The 9328-nt window shown below is 49.9% G+C and overlaps 1 pseudogene; it reads right to left on the minus strand.

Annotated features, from left to right (window-relative positions):
* Positions 1–5973, minus strand: part of LOC135567203 (tether containing UBX domain for GLUT4-like) — a 29270-nt pseudogene extending 23297 nt beyond the window's left edge.
* Between the last annotated feature and the right edge of the window lie 3355 nt (positions 5974–9328).

Genomic DNA, 9328 nt, shown 5'->3' on the forward strand with positions numbered 1-9328 from the left:
TCAACACATAGTTACTAACACAAGGAGACAGAAGGGGATAGAGGAAGAGAGAGATCTACCTGTCTCTAGAGTCAACACATAGTTACTAATACAAGGAGACAGAAAGGGAGAGAGGAAGAGAGAGAGAAAGAGAGAGGGAGAGATCTACCTGTCTCTAGACTCAACACATAGTTACTAACACAAGGAGACAGAAGGGGATAGAGGAAGAGAGAGATCTACCTGTCTCTAGAGTCAACACATAGTTACTAACACAAGGAGACAGAGGAAGAGAGAGATCTACCTGTCTCTAGAGTCAACACATAGTTACTAACACAAGGAGACAGAGGAAGAGAGAGATCTACCTGTCTCTAGAGTCAACACATAGTTACTAATACAAGGAGACAGAAGGGGATAGAGAGAAAGAGAGAGAGAGATCTACCTGTCTCTAGAGTCAACACTAGTTACTAACACAAGGAGACAGAAGGGAGAGAGAGAAAGAGGAGGGAGAGATCTACCTGTCTCTAGACTCAACACATAGTTACTAATACAAGGAGACAGAAGGGGATAGAGGAAGGGAGAGATCTACCTGTCTCTAGACTCAACAAGTTACTAACACAAGGAGACAGAAAGATAGAGGAAGAGAGAGATCTACCTGTCTCTAGACTCACCACATAGTTACTAATACAAGGAGTCAGAAGGGGATAGAGGAAGGGAGAGATCTACCTGTCTCTAGAGTCAACACATAGTTACTAACACAAGGAGACAGAAGGGGATAGAGGAAAGAGAGAGGAAGGGAGAGATCTACCTGTCTCTAGACTCAACACATAGTTACTAACACAAGGAGACAGAAGGGGATAGAGGAAGAAGAGAGAGATCTACCTGTCTCTAGACTCAACACATAGTTACTAACACAAGGAGACAGAAGGGGATAGAGGAAGAGAGGAAGAGAAGGGAGAGATCTACCTGTCTCTAGACTCAACACATAGTTACTAATACAAGGAGACAGAAGGGGATAGAGGAAAGAGAGAGATCTACCTGTCTCTAGAGTCAACACATAGTTACTAATACAAGGAGACAGAAGGGGGGGAGGAAGAGAGGAAGAGGAAGAGATCTACCTGTCTCTAGACTCAACACATAGTTACTAAACACAAGGAGACAGAAGGGGATAGAGGAAGAGAGGAAGAGGAAGGGAGAGATCTACCTGTCTCTAGACTCAACACATAGTTACTAACACAAGGAGACAGAAGGGGAAGGGAGAGATCTACCTGTCTCTAGACTCAACACATAGTTACTAACACAAGGAGACAGAACCCTCTACCTGTCTCTAGACTCAACACATAGTTACTAACACAAGGAGACAGAAGGGGATAGAGGAAGAGAGAGAGGAAGAGAGTTAGTGAGATCTACCTGTCTCTAGAGGTCTGAAGAATCCCTGTAGAACACATCTGTCAGGAACTGACCTCAGAACTACCTGGACACACACACACACACACACACACATTATATTGCTAATGTTACTGTAGTAACAGATTTGATCACTATTGACATCCACCTCCAGGTTAGTGGTCGATTCAAATGTAGGAGAAATTCAAGGGTATCTGACACACATTCACCCACAACACAACTCACTCGGGGTATCTGACACACACACACACACATGGGCGAACACACACACCCACAACACAACTCATGGGGTATCTGACACACATTCACCCACACAACTCACTGGGGTATCTGTCCATCTTATCCTTCATCTGAGATTCTCTCAGAGCTTTAGTCATCAGAGGAGCCTCCTCTAGTACCCTCCTAAAGGGAGAAAGGAGAGGGAGAGGGGAGAGGGGGTGAGGAGAGAGGTGAGAAGAGAGATGGGAGAGGGGAGAGAAAGAAAGAGGAGAGGGAGAGAGGAGAGGGAGAGAGAGAGAGAGAAAAAGAGAGAGGGGAGAGAGAGGAGAGAGCATGAGAGAGAGGAGAGAGCAAGAGAGATGATTTACAGTTGACTTTTTGATTTGGTTGTGTGTGTGTGTGTGTGTGTGTGTGTGTGTGTGTGTGTGTGTGATAGATCACTGTGGTCAATGTAATTCTAGCCTTGATAATCTGTCTGGTGTGGTGTCACACAGAGAACGGGGAGGCAGACATCTCTTTTGAAGAAGACATCATAAAGAACCAATCAGGCGCATGCACATACCACACAGCAACGTTTCCCAGCATTCCCCACAGTCTCTCCCCAAAGCGTCTAATTAAGTCCTTGGCAAACTGTAATTGGAGTATATATATAAACCCATATAGAAGTCCCTAACTGACTGCTTTCAGACCTTAACCATTAGAAGGTCAAAACTGACCCCAGATCTGCTCTTCTTACTTTTGTTTATACATGACATTGGGTTATCCTAACTCACTAAATCCAGGATGTCAAACTGACCCCAGATCTGCTCATGACACGTAGTCAAGCAGTTAAGAGCATTGGGCCAGTAACCGAAAGGTCGCTGGTTTGAATCCCCAAACAGCCTAGATAAGAACATCTGTCAATGTGCCTTTGAGCAAAGCACTTAACCCTCTGTCTCTCCTCCCTCTTCTCTCTCTGTCTCTCCTCCCCTCTTCCTCTCTCAGTCTCTCCTCCCCCTCTTCCTCTCTCTCAGTCTCTCCTCCCCTCTTCCTCTCTCAGTCTCTCCTCCCCTCTTCCTCTCTCAGTCTCTCCTCCCCTCTTCCTCTCTCAGTCTCTCCTCCCCTCTTCCTCTCTCAGTCTCTCCTCCCTCTCTTCCTCTCTCAGTCTCTCCTCCCTCTCCTCTTCCCCTCTCAGTCTCTCCTCCTCAGTCTCTCCTCCTCTCCTCTCAGTCTCTCCTCCTCTCAGTCTCCTCCCTCCCCTCTCAGTCTCTCCTCCCTCTTCTCTCTCAGTCTCTCCTCCCCTCTTCCTCTCTCAGTCTCTCCTCACCTCTTCCTCTCTCAGTCTCTCCTCCCCTCTTCCTCTCTTTCAGTCTCTCCTCCCCTCTTCCTCTCTCATCTCCTCCCCTCCTCCTCTCCCCTCTGTCTCTTCCCCTCTTCCTCTCAGTCTCTCCTCCCCTCTTCCTCTCTCAGTCTCTCCTCCCCTCTTCCTCTCTCTCAGTCTCTCCTCCTCTTCCTCTCCAGTCTTCCTCTCTTCCCTCTCTCAGTCTCTCCTCCCTCTTCCTCTCTCTCAGTCTCTCCTCCTCTTCCTCTCTCTCAGTCTCCTCCCCTCTTCCTCTCTCTCAGTCTCTCCTCCCCTCTTCCTCTCTCTCAGTCTCTCCTCCCTCTCTTCCCCTCCCTCTCTCTCAGTCTCTCTCTCCTCCCTCTTCCTCTCTCTCAGTCTCCTCTTCCTCTTCTCTCTCTCTCTTCCTCCCCTCTTCTCTCTCTGTCTCCTCCCTCTTCCTCTCTCTCAGTCTCTCCTCCCCTCTTCCTCTCTCTCAGTCTCTCTCCCCTCTTCCTCTCTCTGTCTCTCCTCCCTCTTCCTCTCTCTGTCTCTCCTCCCTCTTCCTCTCTCTGTCTCTCCTCCCCTCTTCCTCTCTCTGTCTCCTCCCTTCTTCTCTCTCAGTCTCTCCTCCCCTCTTCCTCTCTCTCAGTCTCTCTCCCTCTTCCTCTCTCAGTCTCTCCTCCCCTCTTCCTCTCTCAGTCTCCCTCTTCTCTCTCAGTCTCTCCCCCTCTTCCTCTCTCTCTGTCTCCCCTCTTCCTCTCTCTGTCTCTCCTCCCTCTTCCTCTCTCAGTCTCTCCTCCCTCTTCTCTCAGTCTCCCCTCTTCCTCTCTCTCAGTCTCCTCCCCTCCCCTCTCTCTCCTCTCTCTCTCTCTCAGTCTCTCCCCTCTTCCTCTCTCTCAGTCTCCTCTTCCTCTCTCTCAGTCTCCCCTCTTCTCTCTCTCAGTCTCCCCCTCTTCCTCTCTCTCTCTCCCCTCTTCCTCTCTCTGTCTCCTCCCCTCTTCCTCTCTCTCCTCTCTCCTCTTCCTCTCTCTGTCTCTCCTCTTCCTCTCTCTCTGTCTCTCCTCCCCTCTTCCTCTCTCTGTCTCCTCTCTCCCCTCTTCCTCCTCTCAGTCTCTCCCCCCTCTTCCTCTCTCAGTCTCTCCTCCCCTCTTCCTCTCTCAGTCTCTCCTCCCCTCTTCCTCTCTCAGTCTCTCCTCCCCTCTTCCTCTCTCAGTCTCTCCTCCCCCTCTTCCTCTCTCAGTCTCTCCTCCCTCTTCCTCTCTCAGTCTCTCCTCCCCTCTTCCTCTCTCAGTCTCTCCTCCTCTTCCTCTCTCAGTCTCTCCTCCTCTTCCTCTCTCCAGTCTCTCCTCCCCTCTTCCTCTCTCAGTCTCTCCTCCCTCTTCCTCTCTGTCTCTCCTCCCCTTCCTCTCAGTCTCTCCTCCACACTTCCCTCTCAGTCTCTCCTCCCCTTCCTCTCTCTCTGTCTCTCCTCCCTCTTCCTCTCTGTCTCTCCTCTTTCCTCTCTCCTCCTCTCTCTGTCTCTCCCTCCCCTCTTCCTCTCTGTCTCTCCTCCCCTCTTCCTCTCTCAGTCTCTCCCCTCTTCCTCTCTCAGTCTCTCCCCCCTCTTCCTCTCAGTCTCTCCTCCACACTTCCTCTCTCTCAGTCTCTTCTCCCCTCTCTCTGTCTCTCCTCTTCCTCTCTCTCAGTCTCTCCTCCCCCTCTTCCTCTCTCTCAGTCTCTCCTCTCTCCTCAGTCCCACCTCTCACTCTTCAGCTGAGCGGGCGTTTACGGATGTCGTCCACATCACCTCAAAGAACTCGTCTGGCAAGTCCTGTTCGTTGCCGTAGCGATGCGCCCCAGAGTCCATGTGGTAGATCAGGGTTCCCTGTCCACCGGCTGTAGAGAGGAGACAGAGAAGAGAGAGGTGAGCATCTCAACGGCTGCAGACATGACAACAGTAGAAATGTGGATCTGTCTGACTAGGTTTCTATATAAACAACAGGGGAGACCCTCAGCAGGCCTGAGTAAAGACTGGGATTTCTGTTCAGCCCATCAGAACAACATCAACCCCATCAACGTTACCTGCAGAACCTCCTCTACCACGGCCCAGTCATCCTGTTTGGCACTGGCTTGGCGCTGAGAGATAGAAACAGAACATCTAGAACATACCCATCTATCATTCACATGTACTTGACTCTTATCAACAGAGTACATTGAGAAGGCGTTAGGTTGGACTACAGGTCTCACCTTGGCGTTGTTGGGTTTAGATTTCTTGGCTTTGGGCGGCCCGCCAACCATTGATGGTAGTGATGATGATGATGATGATGATGATCCTACACCGCTCACCCCGGCCCCCAGCCTCTGACCCCTCCAGAGAAAGGGATGAAGGAGCGGAGGGAGGAGGAAGAGGAGGAGGAAGAAGGCTGGACAGCGCCCTGACCAGATGGTCCTGCCCTCTCTCCATCCTCCTCTTCCTCCTCTTCCTCCCCGAAGGGCTGCTTTTAGGCCGCACCCCAATTTGGGAGTTTGTAACCACTTCCGCTTCCTGTTTGCCAGGAAGTGTGCTGCCAACGGCCGAGGGACGTGGACTGGGGCATCCACAGTCTCAACCGGCCTGTCAGGGCTCTCCTTTTTGATTGAAGGCAGCGCTGCACCCCTCTGGTTGTGAAGGAGGCAGTCCCGCGGGGGTAAAGGGTAGGGCTTGGTTTCCTTAGCGGCAGGATCTGTCGCCGTGAAGCCGCCTCCCATGCCGTCATCGTCTCCGTTGCCTGGCGATTTGGTCTTCTTCAGTAAAAACCTGTAGAACGGCAGAGAGGAACGACATCATCTACATACTCATCACCACCACCCTTCCCAATCAGTGTGTTGCATTGTCATGTCTGCTGTAATGGTGAGGATATGGTGAGGATATGGTGAGGATATGAGGACATGAACATGTTGGGGATATGTTGGGGATATGTTGGGGATATGTTGAGGACATGTTGAGGTTGTTGAGGACATGTTGAGGACATGTTGTGGATATGTTGTGGAGGAACCTGACTATGGCACTTCCTCCTGCAGGTCCCAGAGACTTCAGACTGGCCTTCTTTGAGCTGCCTCACCACTCACCTAAACACACACACCCATCAGTGTCTCATCACCTCTGATCAACACCCCTCCTCCCCATCAGTGTCCTCATCACACTCTGATCAACACCCCTGTATCAGTGTCCTCATCACACTCTGATCAACACCCCCCTATCAGTGTCCTCACTACACTCTGATCAACACCCCCTATCAATTGTCACTCATCACACTCTGATCAACACCCCCCTGTATCAGTGTCACTCATCACACTCTAGGTCAACACCCCCCCCGTATCAGTGTCCTCATCACACTCTGATCAACAACACCCCCCCGTATCAGTGTCCTCATCACACTCTGATCAACACCCCCCCTGTATCAGTGTCCTCATTACACTCTGATCAACCCTCCCTGTATCAGTGTCCTCATCACACTCTGATCAACACCCCCGTATCAGTGTCCTCATCACACTCTGATCAACACCCCCTGTATCAGTGTCCTCATTACACTCTGTTCAACACCCCCTGTATCAGTGTCCTCATTACGCTCTGATCAACACCCCCTGTATCAGTGTCCTCACTACACTCTGATCAACACCCCCGTATCAGTGTCCTCACTACACTCTGATCAACACCCCCTGTATCAGTGTCCTCATCACACTCTGATCAACACCCCCTGTATCAGTGTCCTCATTACACTCTGATCAACACCCCCTGTATCAGTGTCCTCATTACACTCTGATCAACCCCCCTGTATCAGTGTCCTCATTATACTCTGATCAACACCCCCCCTATCAGTGTCCTCATTACACTCTGATCAACACCCCCCGTATCAGTGTCCTCATCACACTCTGATCACCCCCCTGTGTCGGTGTCCTCATCACACTCTGATCAACACCTCCCCCCTATCAACACCCCCTGTATCAGTGTCCTCATTACACTCTGATCAACACCCCCCATGTCCTCATTACCTCTGTCAACACCCCCCTGTATCAGTGTCTCATTACACTCTGTTCAACACCCCTGTATCAGTGTCCTCATTACGCTCTGATCAACATCCCCCTGTATCAGTGTCCTCATTACACTCTGATCAACACCCCCCCCTGTATCAGTGTCCTCATTACACTCTGATCAACACCCCCTGTATCCAGTGTCCTCATTCTCTGATCAACACCCCCCCTGTGTCAGTGTCCTCATTATACTCTGATCCAACACCCCCCTATCAGTGTCCTCATTACACTCTGATCAGCACCCCCTGTGTCAGTGTCTCTCATCAACACTCTGATCAACACCCCCCCGTATCCCAGTGTCCTCATTACACTCTGATCAGCACCCCCTGTATCAGTGTATCATTACACTCTGATCAACCCCTTCCTCCTATCAGTGTCCTCATTTACACTCTGATCAACCCCCAACACATCACACCTATCACCCTGTGTCAGTGTCCTCATTACACTCTGATCAACACCCCCTGTATCAGTGTCCTTATTACACTCTGATCACTTCTGTATCACGTGTCTCATTACACTCTGATCAACACTTCTGTATCAGTGTCCTCATTACACTCTGATCAACACTTCGTATCAGTGTCCTCATTACACTCTGATCAATCCCCCAGATTAGTGTCCCTATACCCCTGATCAACCCCTCTCTGTATCAGTGTCCCTATTACACTCTGATCAACTTCTGTATCAGTGTCCCCATTACACTCTGATCACTAATTTCCCTGTATCAGTGTCCTCATTACACTCTGATCAACACTCCCCTGTATCAGTGTCCTCATTACACTCTGATCAACCCCTGTATCAGTGTCCTCATTACACTCTGATCAACACCCCCTGTATCAGTGTCCTCATTACACTCTGATCAACACCCCCTGTATCAGTGTCCTCATTACACTCTGATCAACACCCCCTGTATCAGTGTCCTCATTACACTCTGATCAACACCCCTGTATCAGTGTCCTCATTACACTCTGATCAACACCCCCTGTATCAGTGTCCTCATTACACTCTGATCAACACCCCCTGTATCAGTGTCCTCATTACACTCTGATCAACACCCCCCTGTATCAGTGTCCTCATTACACTCTGATCAACACCCCTGTATCAGTGTCCTCATTACACTCTGATCAACACCCCCTGTATCAGTGTCCTCATTACACTCTGATCAACACCCCCCTGTATCAGTGTCCTCATTACACTCTGATCAACACCCCCTGTATCAGTGTCCTCATTACACTCTGATCAACACCCCCTGTATCAGTGTCCTCATTACACTCTGATCAACACCCCCCTGTATCAGTGTCCTCATTACACTCTGATCAACACCCCCTGTATCAGTGTCCTCATTACACTCTGATCAACACCCCCTGTATCAGTGTCCTCATTACACTCTGATCAACACCCCCCTGTATCAGTGTCCTCATTACACTCTGATCAACACCCCCCTGTATCAGTGTCCTCATTACACTCTGATCAACACCCCTGTATCAGTGTCCTCATTACACTCTGATCAACACCCCCCTGTATCAGTGTCCTCATTACACTCTGATCAACACCCCCCTGTATCAGTGTCCTCATTACACTCTGATCAACACCCCCCTGTATCAGTGTCCTCATTACACTCTGATCAACACTCCCCTGTATCAGTGTCCTCATTACACTCTGATCAACACCCCCTGTATCAGTGTCCTCATTACACTCTGATCAACCCCCCTGTATCAGTGTCCTCATTACACTCTGATCAACACCCCTGTATCAGTGTCCTCATTACACTCTGATCAACACCCCCTGTATCAGTGTCCTCATTACACTCTGATCAACACCCCCTGTATCAGTGTCCTCATTACACTCTGATCAACACCCCCTGTATCAGTGTCCTCATTACACTCTGATCAACACCCCCCTGTATCAGTGTCCTCATTACACTCTGATCAACACCCCCTGTATCAGTGTCCTCATTACACTCTGATCAACACCCCTGTATCAGTGTCCTCATTACACTCTGATCAACACCCCCCTGTATCAGTGTCCTCATTACACTCTGATCAACACTCCCCTGTATCAGTGTCCTCATTACACTCTGATCAACACCCCCTGTATCAGTGTCCTCATTACACTCTGATCAACACCCCCTGTATCAGTGTCCTCATTACACTCTGATCAACACTCCCCTGTATCAGTGTCCTCATTACACTCTGATCAACACCCCCTGTATCAGTGTCCTCAGTTACAGTCTGATCAACACCCCCTCTGTATCAGTGTCCTCATTACACTCTGATCAACCCCCCTGTATCAGTGTCCTCATTACACTCTGATCACACCCCCTGTATCAGTGTCCTTGGCTATACTCTGATCAACACCCCCTGTATCAGTGTCCTCATT

Source organism: Oncorhynchus nerka, unplaced genomic scaffold (assembly GCF_034236695.1).
Source record: "Oncorhynchus nerka isolate Pitt River unplaced genomic scaffold, Oner_Uvic_2.0 unplaced_scaffold_2381, whole genome shotgun sequence".
In the NCBI taxonomy this organism is placed as follows: Eukaryota; Metazoa; Chordata; class Actinopteri; order Salmoniformes; family Salmonidae; genus Oncorhynchus; species Oncorhynchus nerka.